At 36.6% G+C, this 16,378-nt stretch overlaps 1 protein-coding gene and 1 long non-coding RNA gene across 2 annotated transcripts in view; one reads left to right on the top strand and one right to left on the bottom strand.

Moving 5' to 3' along the window:
• Positions 1 to 16,378, bottom strand: part of LOC134527103 (discoidin domain-containing receptor tyrosine kinase B) — a 1,309,463-nt gene that overhangs the window by 101,360 nt on the left and 1,191,725 nt on the right. The gene's annotated exons all lie outside the window — the stretch shown is intronic.
• On the top strand, positions 2,368 to 9,755 carry LOC134527104 (uncharacterized). The gene is made up of 2 exons (XR_010074074.1): positions 2,368 to 4,410; positions 6,636 to 9,755. It is a non-coding gene; the product is annotated as an uncharacterized LOC134527104 (long non-coding RNA).

The raw sequence follows: 16,378 nt of genomic DNA, 5'->3' as shown, positions 1-16,378 counted from the left end.
TATCAACACAATAACTAATCATTTTGTCAGTGATATTGCCAGGCCATGCCGCAGGATCTTGCTGGATTTCTTCTATTAACACTGCACTATCAAACTCTACACTTCTTTCAGTCCTAGCACAGTTTGTAGAAGTTATGGGAATTTCTGGAGTTGTGTTAATGAGATTACAATTATCTATTTTAGTTATTTCTGTGTTTTCTTTAACTTTATCAGAGCTTGAAAGTGGTTAAGTCAAAGGCAACTTACCATCACAATCACATGGTTCTAGTGTTTGAGGAGGTTCATGGTTCTTTGTGAAGAAGACTGTAAGTTTTGGAAGTTTTTTTATTTCTTCTTGTTCTCTTCTTTTTGCTTTACGTTTGGAAGCACGGTAAATATGTAGTTTAGCGGTATTTGCGAAAAAAAAATGTTAAAAATCCGAAAATACTTTTATTATATGCTCTTTCACTTCCTCTTTTCATAAACCCGGCGGAGATAAGAAATTCAAAATACTTCAGTAGATATTGACGTTCTTATTTTGTAATACAAGACCTGTGCTATCATTCGACCGTGGCCATATTTTTATTTTGCCGTGTGTTCGTGAATGCCTAATTAATTAAAATGGTCGATTAGGTCAGGTCAGTTACATTATAAATACTTTCAAACTAAGGGGACATTAAAAATAATGTGAATTAATTTTAATGGTTGTTTAGTTTTAAAGTATTTATAATGTAACTGACCTGACCAAACTAACCGGCACAAAGGATGAACAGTAGGAACAGGAACTCACGTAATTTTTTTTTTACTTATTACTTGCGCAACAATATCCAAATAACAAATAAAACATTAAAATTTGAAACGTTAAAAACTCACCTAAGTTAGAGGTGGGTAAAATTCCTTTGCCATTAGTAAAAAAGGTTGTACGTAGTCGTTCACCTACGCCGCAAAAAAAAAAAAAAAATCATACTCGTAAACAAGAAACAATTATGAATGCCGCACGAATGCACAGGTATTGTGATGAAAATTAAAACATTCGATATTTCCTAAAGTATTTGAAATTTCTTATCTCCGCCGGGTTTAATGAAAAGAGGAAGTTAAGAGTGCGCGATACATGTGGTTCCGAGCAGCAAAATCGATGCCATGACATAAATTGGATTATGGTAAAATATTATTTACAGTGTAAGTAAACACCTGCGAGTACTCGAAATTCGAGTTTCGAGTCGAGTTTTTTAGTAATACTCGAACTCGAGCTCGTGGCTTTTCAACAACTCGAAATTCGAGCGAGCTTTTCTTGCACTGTGACGTCGTACCTCCTCTTTATTAAACAAAAAACCCGGGTCACAGTCCTGTCCGCGGCGCAACACTCCAGCCATGGCCCTGGTAGTGCCACCACTCGTCACCAGATGGCAGTTGTAAATATAAAGAGACAATGTATTATAGTTATTTTATATATGTTATTATTGTAAATATTTAGGTAGATTATTAAGTGTATATTGTAAGTATGTTGTGTAGATGTGGAAATAATATTGTAAAATGCAAAAGATCAAAAGAGATAGAAATATGTAAAACTTTAACACAAATGATTGTAGACGAAACGTGTATAAATTGTGCGGGCTAACAAGCCTAGACAGCTCTTCTATCCCAGCCAATCTGGGAGTAGAAATACCTTTGTGAGCTCTTCTATCCCAGCCAATCTGGGAGAATAAATATTACCTCAGGCAAAAGTGGTATCATTGGCTTGAATTCCTCATCTTCCTTTCCTCAGCTAGCAACTCTTCGTGAGCCCGCGGGCTTTCCTTCTCTCTCTCCTTCACTCTCATTCTCTCGCACCTATCCGCTAGCGACTCCTTGTGAGACTGCGGGCAATCCTCTGCTAGCGACTCTTAGCGAGACCGCGGGCTTCCTTCTTTCTCTCTCATTCTCCTCAGCTAGCGACTCCTCGTGAGACCGCGGGCTTCCTTCTCTCTCTCATTCTACCTCTCTCTACCCACCCATCCGCTAGCGACTCTTCGTGAGACCGCGGGCATCCCTCTCTCCAACTTCCATCCTTTCCGCTAGCGACTCTTCGTGAGACCGCGGGCATCCTCTCTTCTACACCCAATCTTCCTGCTAGCTACTCCTTGTCAGCACGTCCTCGGTCAGCTGCACTGGGCCGAACGGTCCACTCCCGCCTCAGAGTGTGAGGCTGCTCTACCCAAGAGCTGGCGCCGGGCAAACAACTGAACGACCGAGCGACATCCACCCCGTCTCCACAACTTCACCAGAGACGAGGCCGCGACAACTGTACCTATAGAAAAAAAAAGACTCTCATTATATCGGAATAAAAGTCTTACAACACTATTATCCTTTACTTTATAATGTAACATGATCGACCGTATTGTCGCGGGTTGAAATTTTGCAGGGTTGTTGAAATCAAATTTAGGGACTTTACTGACGGGACTCTGGGCTGGCTGCTCTGTTCACTCGTCAGCGCAAGTGGCGTGACCATGTAATTGGGGCACGGGGCCGGCGCGGCGCGCTGCGGGCTTGCAGAATTTTGTTTGTTTGTTTGGCCGCGCGCTGGCGCAGCCACGGGCCGCAGTTACTGGGGCGCGCTGTCGTAACAAGCCGCGCGGTGTGGCCTGCACATTGGGGTAGAGGGGGGGTAGTCTTCCCAGATGTTCTAGTTAGTTGTTTAGTAAATTTGACTTCAATAACGAGCTTTTGTTATGGTAGGCGCGGCAGGGCGCGCGAATTTAAGCGCAAGTGAGTGGTGACTCGGGGCTCACTCAGGCGGAGGCTATGCGTCTCACCTGTGGTCACGAGTTGTTAGTTCGTTCGTGATGTAGGAATTCAGGCTCACTCAGGCGGAGGCTATGCGTCTCACCTGTGGTCACGAGTTGTTAGTTCGTTCGTGATGTAGGAATTCAAGCTTTCGGGCGGAAGCTATGGCCGACGCCAGAGGCCACGAGTCGTTTAATTTAAGTTAGGTCATAATGTAGTCATCTTCAAGCTTTCGGGCGGAGGCAATGGCCCTTGTCACTAGTCGTTTAGTTATAATTTTTTAAAATGTAATGTTCGTTCGGATTTTAAGGGCAGGAGAGGCCCCTACGTTAGTTTTAAGTAATCGATCAAGAAAGGCTTTTCGGAAAATGTGAGTATGGACTTATCTTTGTTTTAATTTTAAGTATTAATTATGATTTGAGGTATTCGGAAGGACTAGGGAAGTGTTTAGTGAAGTTCTCTCATTCTCTCTCTTGTAAGGTCGTTCAATCGTTAAGGAAGTAAAGAGATTATTGTTTTAAATTGTAATCCCGCTATTTAAATGTTCTTTAAAATGATGTTGAGTATTTGACTTTAAGAATAAAATAATTTTAATTAAGTATTATGTTATTTTGCAAAATCTCCTTAGTTCAGCTCTCACCAGACATCCTGTACGGGATGACGAACCTATGATCCTAGGTACAGTAAAGTATTTTATGAAGTTAAGACTAGTTGATGCCAAGCGAGTTGTTTCTATGTAAAGAGCTACGATTCTCTCCCCCCTCCGAAAGTGGCACGTGACAGAAATGGCGGTGGCACCGGCTAGGTGCACGTGACAGAAATGGTGGAGGCGCCGGGTAGGTTCTATTTCTGGAGAGAGAGAGGTAGATTTTTATGTTTATTATTAAGTTAGTTTCAGCTTCTGATAGCAGGTTATTAAGAGTTTACTTGAGGAGAGGATTACGGAATTTTAGTCTATAGTGGAGGAAGTCTTTGAGATTTTTTTTTTGACGTAACAGATGTTTATTTGAGGATACTTGTAAGGATAAAGTTTATAGTGATAAGTTGTTTTAAGTCGTTGAATTTATTGTAGATTTATATCGGGGATTATTACGTGAGGAGAATACGTTATAAGTTAAATGCTTATTAGAGATAATGCAAGTGGTTTAATTTAATTGAAGTTCATTTTAAGATTGTAGGTTAAGAGAATTATAATTTAAAATAAAGTTTTTTGTCGTAAATAGGAATTATTTTCAAGAGAAGTTTGTTTTGTTTTCGTGCGCGTAGGAGACGAGACGTACGAATTAAATCAGTCGAGGTAAGGATAAACGTTAGAAAGGAATTAAAGAGAAAACGAGAGTTTATGTAAAAGAGAGTTATAGAATTTATAGTGATGTTTTGTTTTAATTAGAAAAATGTTGAGAGTTGTTTCAGAACGACACGTCAGTGGACGTGGCAGAGTGAACACGTGACGGGGAGGTGCTGAGACCTAGCGGAGAACGGAGGAACCGCAAGCGAGGGTTGGCGCACCTGATGGAATTCGGTGACGTCACGGGCTCATACGGAGACGTGGACAGGCCGTGACCTTGTTTTGATCAGCTGTACGGTAACTTAGCGATAAGAAAATAGACTATTGGTTAAATAAATTTAAATTTAAGTGTGTTTTAGGAGAAGAGGAACTTTCAGTATGTAAGTAATTTAATTTAAGAAGTGTATGATGTATAGGCTAGAAGTGTTTCGTTGTAAGTTGTTTATGTTTTTGTTAGTTAAATTCTACCTCGGTTTTAAAAATATTTTTTTGGGATTTGTAAACATTATTAAGGAGGTACACTATAAAATCGATAAGCATTGAGAAAACTGGGAAGGCTAGATTTTGTGTGTAGAGGGAATTTACTCCAAAAGAACAGAGAGACAAAATTAATGTTTTCATTAGGGCGAGGGACCCTAAGGTGAGGCGTTGTGTCCCTGGGAAGAAAGGGAATTGTAGCGCAGACCATAGGAGATGGGCTGACTACGGAATTAAGGGTCAGGAGAATCCTGAGAGTTGTGAGTAGTTTGGGGCAGGAGTTCCCCATGGTAGTACCGAAGTGGCTATCCTGTATGGGATAGGGTACCATTTCAATGAAGTTTGTTGGTGGGGTTAGAGCCCCCTGTGTAGTGGGCCTATAGCAGATAGGCACTACAGTGAATTTGGTTATTTTGTGAGGTAAATTCCCTGGAGGTTAAGTAAGATTGGATTCAGTTAGGAAGGAGGGAAATGAGAAACATTGCTGTAGAGAGTTAGTGTACTTGCCTAATGTGAAATTGAATTTTAATAAATTAATTAATGAGAAAGTTTTTTCTGGTCAAATAATAATGGAAGGGAATTAATTAATTTTTTTGAGTAAGGTGTTTTAAGTAATGAAATAAAATAAGGTGAAATAATTTGAATAATTGGGGAGGAGTTTCTTTAAGAGTTTAGATAATTGTTTTTGAATTTATTGAGATATTCAGCCAGTGAAGTTTGAGTGTGAGAGATACAGTGAGATTTTAAGGAAATCGGTTGTTTATTAATTAGGACAAATGAGATTTTATGATTAAGAGTCAGTAAGCATAGTTAAAATTTACGACATGATATTTGTTGACAGTTTACAGTTATTAAGGAGAAAACAGAGTAATCTATTTATTTTTATTTTAATGGTTTGAAGATAAGATTATGAATTTTTTTTTGGAAGTTTCTTTGGCATGTTGGAATAATTTTTTTTGATTTTTAGAATTTACAGAGAAAATTTAATTGATTTACATTAGTTTGGAAGTATGGAGGTTTAGTGTTCGATTAGCCCTAACTTGATGGTCGGATCCCAAAAGAATGCCGTAAAACCGATAGCCAATTGAGAGGAATGCGGTAGGCGCTTGTGTAGAGAGGGGTTGTGGGAAAACTCCTTGGGACTGATGGCAGATCAGGGGCCCTAAATAGTGTGTGATGCTGTAAAACCAGTGCAGAGAAAGCCTGGTATGCTTAAATTTTTGGGCACAGGTTATGTAAACCTGGGGTTCCATGGGATTTAGTCATGTTAGCTGCTGTGAGACATTAAGATTTCCAGGCTCCATAGTAAATTCAATGTAAATTTTTGTTTTCTTAAAATAATAAATTTGTTTTTAATTTTTTTGAGATATTTGATTTGTAACAGTGAATACAGACCCCGAGGAATAAGAGTTGTCATGATGTGAGAGGAGAAGGTGGTAGGCCTAAAAGGGTACAGGCACCACAGAGGTTATGTGCATTGCATAATTTAAATATAAGGAAACTTGAGAATTTGAAATTTTGTTGTTGGTTTGTACACCCATAAGAAGAGTATAGGCAGAATTTTTATTGTTATGAGATGTCTAATTTAATTGAAAAGAAGAAAGTTTAAAGATGCAAGGTAACATTATTATTGTAATAATTGAAAGAGATTAAGAGGTAGAGAGAAATAGGCAGTTTTTGTTTGTAAGTACTAAAGTTTACATATAGAAATTTAGTAACTAAGAATGAATAATAAGTTAAGTCTAGTGTAAAAGTTTTTTTTAAGTTTGTTAAGTTAAGAGTCACAAGTAAATTTTTTTTTAGAGAGAATGTCTTTGATAGGAAGTATTAGAAACTTATGGGAATTTTAGGGTAACATAAATAATGTAGGTAATGAATAATAAATAGATGGTAGGTCTTAAGTTAGGATTAACATTTGAAGCAGAATTTAATTAAGAAGAAGGAAAATAAATAGGCCTAATGAAAAGAACAAAAAAGGATTTTATGGTAAAGCATTTTTTTTAAGTAATAAACAATGAATAATAATGTTGTTTCAGGGTAATGTGTACTAATAATACAATTTTTTTTTAGGACCAAAGAACAGGAATTATGTAATTTAAATTAACATGTATTTTTGAAACTGTTACAGATTCCTTAAGATGAGCTGAGCAGCAGTCCAGTTTACAAGATGACAAGAGTTCGAGAGACAAGATACAAGATCACTGAAACAAGAGCCAAGACTGAAGATTCAAGAGAAGAGAAAGCTGGCAGCCATGGACTTACAAGTGGAGATTAATAAGGTCATGTAAAGTTTTATTTTTTTTTATGGAAGACAGTAACTGGAGTTTTTTTTTTGTTATAAACATTATTTACAGAACTTTTTAGGTTATAGTAATGTAATGGAACTAGTGAGTTGTGGTAGCTGTCAAAAAGAACTAATACCTTAAGTTTAATTTTTAAAGTTAATTTTCTTAATTTACAGAGGGATTAGTAGTTTTTTTAAACCTTATTTAGGTTGGAATTTAAATACAATAGCTTATTATAAATGTGTACGAACAGTTCAAGTTCACAGTACTGATAGGTAGGTCAGATGATCTTATTGATTTTGATGATTTGTTGTTTTGAGTTGATTTTTAGGTGTTGTGAATTAGACAATGAAATAGTTTTGAAAACTTAAATTATTTCAAGCTAAGAAATAGTAAATTTAATTGTAACTCAAAGGACACCAGAATTTAATTTTTTTTTGAATTAGTAATGTTTGAAAATTTTATACTTTACCAGAAAGGTTATAAACAAACAGATCGGATGGAACAAGGATGCAGTAAATCACAATTTCATTTAGAATTATTGATTTGCTTTTGAGGTTATGAAGGAAAAGTAGCTATAATTTAAAAATTTGAATAAAAATGGTTTTTTTTTATTTGTTTGAAATAGAAAGTTTAAAAGTTAATTAGTCATGATCTAGGTGGGTGATGGGGTGGGAATTGGCCACTCTTTTTCCCTATAACCTCCCTAACATGGCCTTCTATTACATCTAACAGAAGAAAAAAAAAGAAGAAAAAGAAGACTTAGTATTAGTTAGAATGTTTTTTCATGAAGATACCTGATGAACTTTTTTTTTATTGTTGGGAAGAATAGTAGCAAGATTAATCAGATGTTTTACTCAGAAGAAGAAGAAGAAGAAGATAAAGCAGTTTTATGACTCGACAAGCCAGAGATTGGTGTTTCCCCTCTGCGCTTCTATTGACTACGTTGTTTACTCTCATGGGATAGCTGGTTCGGCACCATGGAGAGAGATTGGTGGGCATTGTGGTTGCCCCCAGAAGAAAAGAAGAGTAGAAAGGTTATGGGTGGGTCATGTGAAGTGACCTTCAACCCAGTTACTTCGTGGGGACTATTTGCTGTATAGAGAAGATCAAGACTCAAGAGTTAGGGAAAATCATTGGAGGTCATGTTTCCCTTCCTTAAGTTTTTCCTATCAAATTATTTGCCTGATTAGATTATGCTAAGGGTGGGATACTTTATGTTAGCAGTTGAATTAATTAATTTTATTTTTTTTGTGTGTTTGCATCCTTGCCCATCGATTGCAGTTTAGTAGTTAGTTTTGTATTTGTCAGGCGTGATGGTAATGCCTGTTGATGATGTTTCAGAATTGTAATCTGTTCGTGATGAGGATGGCACAACTCCGAAGCAGATGTGGGGAGAAGTTGTGAGCTGCCCTGGAAGCCAGTCCAGTAGCTGTTGGAGTTGAGTGGTGTTTGCTGATGGCCAGCCCAGGGAGCTACTCTTCTCGACAACACTGACTTCGAGGAGTTGCACCAACCTTCACGAGATAAGAGTTTAATTAATTGAAACACTGTAAGGACACTTAATTTTTTTTGAAGAACGAAAGAAGTATGGTAATAAACGGAAACCGAAAAAAAAAAAAAAAATAATAATTATCAAGAATTTGCACATTGTTTAACGAATACTGAGAAACTAAGAACAGTAATTTAATTTGTAAAGAGAGCTTCACTAACAGAACAATTTTTTTAGAATTGAGAACTCGAGCCTCTGAAGGTTCCTGTGAGAACAAACCAGATAAAAGTTTTACATTTAATTTTATGAATACTTGTTGTTTTAAAATAAATCTTATGCAGAATCTAGATGTATGTTCAGACAGCAAGGAACTAAGAAAATTATTATTTTTGTGAAATGAGGAATTTATAGTTATGGTTTAATGGAAAAAGACAATTTGTAATTTTGAGGTAGCTCGATGGGGCTCGAGCTCTGTGAGGGGAGGGTTATGTCGCGGGTTGAAATTTTGCAGGGTTGTTGAAATCAAATTTAGGGACTTTACTGACGGGACTCTGGGCTGGCTGCTCTGTTCACTCGTCAGCGCAAGTGGCGTGACCATGTAATTGGGGCACGGGGCCGGCGCGGCGCGCTGCGAGCTTGCAGAATTTTGTTTGTTTGTTTGGCCGCGCGCTGGCGCAGCCACGGGCCGCAGTTACTGGGGCGCGCTGTCGTAACAAGCCGCGCGGTGTGGCCTGCACATTGGGGTAGAGGGGGGGTAGTCTTCCCAGATGTTCTAGTTAGTTGTTTAGTAAATTTGACTTCAATAACGAGCTTTTGTTATGGTAGGCGCGGCAGGGCGCGCGAATTTAAGCGCAAGTGAGTGGTGACTCGGGGCTCACTCAGGCGGAGGCTATGCGTCTCACCTGTGGTCACGAGTTGTTAGTTCGTTCGTGATGTAGGAATTCAGGCTCACTCAGGCGGAGGCTATGCGTCTCACCTGTGGTCACGAGTTGTTAGTTCGTTCGTGATGTAGGAATTCAAGCTTTCGGGCGGAAGCTATGGCCGACGCCAGAGGCCACGAGTCGTTTAATTTAAGTTAGGTCATAATGTAGTCATCTTCAAGCTTTCGGGCGGAGGCAATGGCCCTTGTCACTAGTCGTTTAGTTATAATTTTTTAAAATGTAATGTTCGTTCGGATTTTAAGGGCAGGAGAGGCCCCTACGTTAGTTTTAAGTAATCGATCAAGAAAGGCTTTTCGGAAAATGTGAGTATGGACTTATCTTTGTTTTAATTTTAAGTATTAATTATGATTTGAGGTATTCGGAAGGACTAGGGAAGTGTTTAGTGAAGTTCTCTCATTCTCTCTCTTGTAAGGTCGTTCAATCGTTAAGGAAGTAAAGAGATTATTGTTTTAAATTGTAATCCCGCTATTTAAATGTTCTTTAAAATGATGTTGAGTATTTGACTTTAAGAATAAAATAATTTTAATTAAGTATTATGTTATTTTGCAAAATCTCCTTAGTTCAGCTCTCACCAGACATCCTGTACGGGATGACGAACCTATGATCCTAGGTACAGTAAAGTATTTTATGAAGTTAAGACTAGTTGATGCCAAGCGAGTTGTTTCTATGTAAAGAGCTACGATTCTCTCCCCCCTCCGAAAGTGGCACGTGACAGAAATGGCGGTGGCACCGGCTAGGTGCACGTGACAGTATACATGAACACATCATTTTTACGTACCCGGGATTTACGAATTTCCGTGATTAATTTTTTTTTACTTCTATAATTTTCCGGATAGCATTAATGTATCACTTTCCTGCTTTATGCGGAAGAATTTCCCGCTTTATGCGGAAACATTTCCCGCATTTTACTGTAAAAAGCGTTTCAATTGTCCGGGGTCTCATCATTTACACCATTTAAATGTGTGATATAAAGTCCAGTTTAAAATTTTTATGAAAGTTTAATGGCGCACGTAAACATAAATATGAAGAAAAGACAAATGAACAACAACTTACGAAGAAATATGGATGATGTACCATACCTACAGTACAATTCCAATAGTTATCTTAAGATAATTACCATAAAAAGAACTAAAGATTCTTTGTAGATACCATAACTACTGCAGAAGCATGATAGTTACCACATTTGCACTATAGTTGCCGTAATAACCGAGATGTGTATTTACCGTGATGGTAATGTATTTATTTAGGACATATTAAAATTAAAGAACATTATTGAAAAAAAAAAAGATGTTATATCTTGATATGTACGGTTGGCACATTTTGCTAAGAAATAATGTGATCTGAAAGAATGCAGTACTACTACGAAAAGTGAAAAGGGTACTCGTGGATTTTTAGGTTATGGCAGTCTCTTTCGTTTTTCAGTAATATCGGCCGAAAATTAACAAGAGTATTGGAAGTTGGCAGAAATGCCGATTCAACTAAATATTGGCAAAATCGGCTTCTTCAGTACAGCTCTACATTTGATGACATGAGTAAACATATTTCAGACTACAGGACATTGAAAAAGACTTTAATTTCCATGTAGGTTTATTGTGCGTAAATTTTTTTTGCAAGTGTAAATTGAATCAAGTAAAATGCTTCTATTTTTATTACTTTAAATTGATTAAACTTAATGACAAGTTACAGATATTTGACACTAATTTTGAAGTTAAACAATTTGGTTAATATGTAGAGTAACGGTATATGCGAAAAAAAATGCTAAAAATCCGAAAATACTTTTATGCTATGCTCTTTCACTTCCTCTTTTCAAATCAACCGGCGGAGATAAGAAATTCCAAATACTTTAGGAGATATCCAATTTTTTAATTTTGAACATGTAGAGTAGCTGTATTTGCGAAAAAAAAATTTCTAAAAATCCGAAATTACTTTTATTATATGCTCTTTCACTTCCTCTTTTCATTAAAACCGGCGGAGATAAGAAATTCCAAATACTTTAGGATATATAGAATTTTTTAATTTTGCAATACAACACCTGTACAACCATTAGACCGACGCCATTTTTGTTATTTTGCCGTGTGTTCGTGAATGCGTAATAAATAAAATGGTCGATTAGGTCAGGTCAGTTACATTATTAATTATTTCAAACTAAGCGGACATAAAAAATAATGTGAATTAATTTCAATGGTTCTTTAGTTTTAAAGTATTTATAATGTAACTGACCTGACCTAACAAACCTGGACAAATGATGAACATTAACAACTCACGTAAAATATTTTTTTACTTATTACTTGCGCAACAATATCCAAATAAAAAATAAGACTTTAAAATTAGAAACGTTAAAAACCCACCTAAGTTGGAGGCGGGTACATTTCCTTTGCCATTAGAAGGAAATGATGTAGTCGTTCACCTACGTCGCGATACCTCCGACGGAACACTAATATATAAATAAATAATCACGTATTGGTTCATTTGAATACTTATCTCCGCCGGTTGATTTGAAAAGAGGAAGTGAAAGAGCATAGAATAAAAGTATTTTCGGAATTTTAGCATTTTTTTTCCGCATATACCGCGACTCTACATTTTACCAACAATTTTACTAAAGCATTCCAGCCACACAGGTTGCCAGCGAAAGACGCTTCTCTTCTGCTGTAAACACCATCTCCAATCGTAGAGCTAATTTAACTCCTGAACGTGCAGAACAAATTATTTTTCTGCATGATAGATTGAAGAACAGAATTTAATACTCTATGACAATCTCTCTCAGAATTTTTGTGCCGAAAAGTGGAAATGTTGAAACAATGTGAATGTACTTTTCAAACAACATGATTTTTGGTGCTCAGTTAGTTGAAGCTCAGTAAGGACTCCATAAAAATTGACAAGGATGAAATTATTCCAAAGATATGTTACATTTACACAAACATATACGTACTTGTAAACTGTGGTTATGTTAGTTGGATGATATCAGTTACTAATGAACCAATGGAAACAGGTTAGATTCAATGGAAAACATGTTTTTTTTCCTAGCAGTGCAAATTATAAAAGCACTCTGTAAATAGTTACCCAAAATTAATAAGCCCACTTCATTTTAATACTTTATTCAAACATTATACCTACTAAGTTTAAGGTAAAAATAATTTCCCAAAAGTGTAACTGTATCACAAAAGCTCAAGCTTCGAGAACTTTCAAGTAGGCTCGCTCGAGCTTGGCTCAAAGTAAAATTCTTAGGCTCGCAGACCTCTAATGTAGGTCTATCTATTTAGTAGGCTAACAATGATAATGGTTTCTTTTTTTATTTCCATATTTTTCTCAAAAGTTCTCACATTTTATTACTCCATCACAGTAAATTTATGTGCAATAAACTTAAAAAAAAAACTCGAACTCGACTCGATACTCGCGAGTATTTTAGCAAACTCGCTCGAGCTCGACTCAAAGTGAAAATCTTCTGCTCGCAGACGCCTAAGTGTAAGGATGGATCTTAAAAATGTTATTACTCGAAATTTCGGTATGCGTCTTATTTTATTAACTAATTATTCCTAAAAATGGCAAAGTTTAGTAGACGAATGCTAGTATAATTTTATTGGAAATGGGAAACAAAATAATAATATTTTACAACACATATGTGTGCATGAGTTAGAAAAAGCAGGATGCATTTAGAAGCAATACCAGATGAAAAATCTGTTCCGCCGTAACCTTTGTAATCGGTAGGCGAAGAACGAATTTTACACATCGTAGTCACGCGTCCACACACAGATGTCGGGCACTCCGCACGCAGAGGTTCATTGCAGTAACACAACAGATGGCGCACATGTCGGAGGTCGTCACTACTTGTTGTGTTGTATCGCGCTACCACGAAGCTACATTTTTAAATTAAAATAGGTGGGAAACGCTGCAATTGGTGGCAATAAGACGCGTTTTAAAAAGAATAGTGACAAAGGAAACCTGCTTCTTTCTGCAAGGCGGAAAAATAAGTTAGGTAACTTATTTTTAAATTGATGATATTAGTTTGTTTTTGATTCCAAAATCTTTAAAACTATTGTATAACACTTTCCATGTATCTGAATATTTCAAATAACAGCAGCGCAGAGACTGTAGAATGCATGGGAAGATAGCACGGGAAAGGGCGGGCGGCGCCGGGCTGGCGGGGCGGGCCAGTGCGCATTCCACGTTCACACGCTGCGGCCGGAGGTTTTTTCCCCCCCTCATTGCAGTAATAGTCGTTAATATTTAATGATATGTTGTTTATAACGACAAAATACACACAAGTAATACCAAATATATTTAGTTCGAAAAGTTAAAGAAATAAAATGGTGAGAAAGGGAGGGGGGGGGGGCAAATGGGCCAGCCCCGACTTTACAAAGGCAGCGATTTTACGAATGCCATCCTTGGAACCGTGAGCCAAGGGCGCCCATACCCATGGGCAGGGTAGGGCCGTGGCCCCCTCCCCCAGCTTTCAGGAAGAGGAAAAAATGTATGGGTTTTTGAGGATTTTTGGCAAATTGTAATTTTTGACACTTTTTGTCAATTTTTGAAGGTCTGCCCCCTCCCCTTACAAACTATTTTATAGTCTGGCCCCCCTTACAAACTGCCATATGGGCGCCCTTGCCGTGAGCATACATAAAATCGTGGTTCTAGTATTATTAAAATGTCGAAACTAACAAGTTCTAGTGTTGTCACAAAAAACGAAATTGAACCCAAATTTGTTGACACGAACTTGAACCGAACTATTTTAAAGTTCGGTTCGCGTTAGAAATTTCGAACGTTCGTACAACCTTATGCAATACTACTTTTCAAATGTCACACGTGAATGGAAAGTTATCAAATAAGTGTAGCATAGCAATTATATATTTAATTGCATCTATTAAAAACATTAGTTTAAAGAATTTAAAACATTTATCCAGGACTCTTTTTGGTCATTACATATTTGGGATTGCTACATCTGGACACACATTAATGTTAATTGTTGCTGACATCACATAACACAGTATAAACAAATACTAAACGTCCAAAATATATACGCCACAACTGCATTGCCAGTTCACTGTCTAGCTGCCGGCCGAGGTCGATGTGCGACCTGAAAGATAAGGTGTAGCGCTGTAAGCAAATACCGCGTCTACCATAAAAGGCAAGTGAATGGGTGTTATGGGTTTGACAGAGGGGAAAAAGGAAAGGGTGGAGGGCATCGTGTTGAGGTGTTGTACGGGCCAGCAGATTTTTTCCTCATAACTGTAGTTCCGGATAACTGGATGCCGGATACACGGGGGAGGAGTACAGTTTAATAGAATATTATAATTACATCGTAAAATTTTATTGGTCCCAAAATGTTTGTATCAGTATGCAGTGTAACATAGTTACACTTATTTGTAAGTGAGGAGTATTTCAAACTTTTGGGCACGGTAAACGAATCTTACGAGATGCTATAGCTTCAATTATTTAATGTGTACTACTTTTGGCGGTGAATCCTTTTTGTACCCTTGTTCTGTTTTGTGCGAGTACATTACAATAATCGTAATTTTCACCGCGACTGATACTGGAGAACATTGTAAAAAATCTCACGTGTCTAAAAATTTCATAAATACGCATGAACAGATGAATAGAAAACAAATTACAATGACTACTAAAGTACTATTCCAGCTTCTTTAACAATTAATCGTTAATTTGTGGTATCATATGTGGTTTTCTACTAAGATTATGCTTCATTTCAAAATAAATTTTGACGTACTTTATATAGTAAATTTAAAATACTTATTGGTGGAAAATAACTTGAAAGTTTATGTATTTTATCGCTCAAAGACTTGTTGGAACCTACAGCTTCGAAGCAATTCGATACCCCGAAGATCTTAATGAAATTTAAGAACAACCGTTACTAATACTTATCTTTATAACACTATCTAACAATGTTTCAGAACATCAAATACAGCTCCGTAGGCGCCAATACTTTAGCTACTAGCGACTTTAACAATCGCGCACCGTTCGTTCACTATTTGTATTCAAAATGAAGCTAATAGTCTATTATTATTCAAAGCATCTGTATAATTTCATTTAATTTATTTAAAAACCGACATTATAGGTTTGAATTTATCTACAACATTAATTTATTTCAAGTCAAATTCTCTAGTTACACAAGAAAGTAATCTTAGTAACATTTAGCATGTTTGAATGCAAGTGGAGCCAGGTGGAGTAACTTCCCAGTTATAGGAGAATGATGTAATAAAACAGCTACTTCGTTATGTATTTATGTACCTAGATGCGTATGATTTATGAAAACATTTTTTGGTTAGTTGAGCTTTGACAAGTGCCAGTTGTGTGCATATTAACTCAAACAACAGATGTTTTCTTTTATGTTGATTGAAATATTCATTGTAGCAATCATAATTGTATCAGTGTAGCCTACATATTGTTAGTAATTAAGTATCTCACTGTTCTTGTAACTTTAACCCAAAATATATGTTATGTGCGGTATTGTAGGGTTCAATATAAAAATGTATAAGTAGGCCTATTATAAGTAAGCAATGTTTAAAACCCGCCATTTTAAGGTATGTTCATGATTAATTTACATATATAATAGTTACCTAAATTATAATATGTGAATATGTTCCTTACTATTTTTAACTGTATAAATTGAAACAAAAATTTGTTTTAACTATGATGCATGTACACAAGATAGGCTAACTTTCAAAAGAAGGTTTGAATGAATACAAGGTTTCGCCAAAGCTATTTTCTGATGCAAGAAGTACATAGTAAATGTGTTTTTGTGTGCTTTACAGACAACCAATTTTTTTCCTGTATTTTATTTATCTCTCTCTCTCTCTCTCTCTCTCTCTCTCTCTGTGTGTGTGTGTGTGTGTGTGTGTGTAAACTTTCTAATGCATTCTATATACAACGTGTATCTAAAACATACTGACAAATTCTGGCAGAATATTCTTGGCGAAAATACAAGACGAAAACCTGTGTACCAAACTTTTCTCGTAAATGGATTTGGAATTTTGAACCCCCAAAAATAAAATTTTCCTATTCTTGAATAACTTGCACTGCGTCAAATGATTTTGTAGAACGCAAATTGTTCACTTTGAGATACGTAGGTTGTAATGAACATCCTTCAATGAATATAACGGCATTTCTGTTTTAGCAAATTTTATCACCTGAAATGCTAATA

Source organism: Bacillus rossius, chromosome 1, assembly GCF_032445375.1.
Source record: "Bacillus rossius redtenbacheri isolate Brsri chromosome 1, Brsri_v3, whole genome shotgun sequence".
NCBI classification, from domain to species: Eukaryota; Metazoa; Arthropoda; class Insecta; order Phasmatodea; family Bacillidae; genus Bacillus; species Bacillus rossius.
The sequence above is the reverse complement of the archived record's forward strand: the minus strand, read 5'-3'. Positions and strand labels throughout refer to the sequence as shown.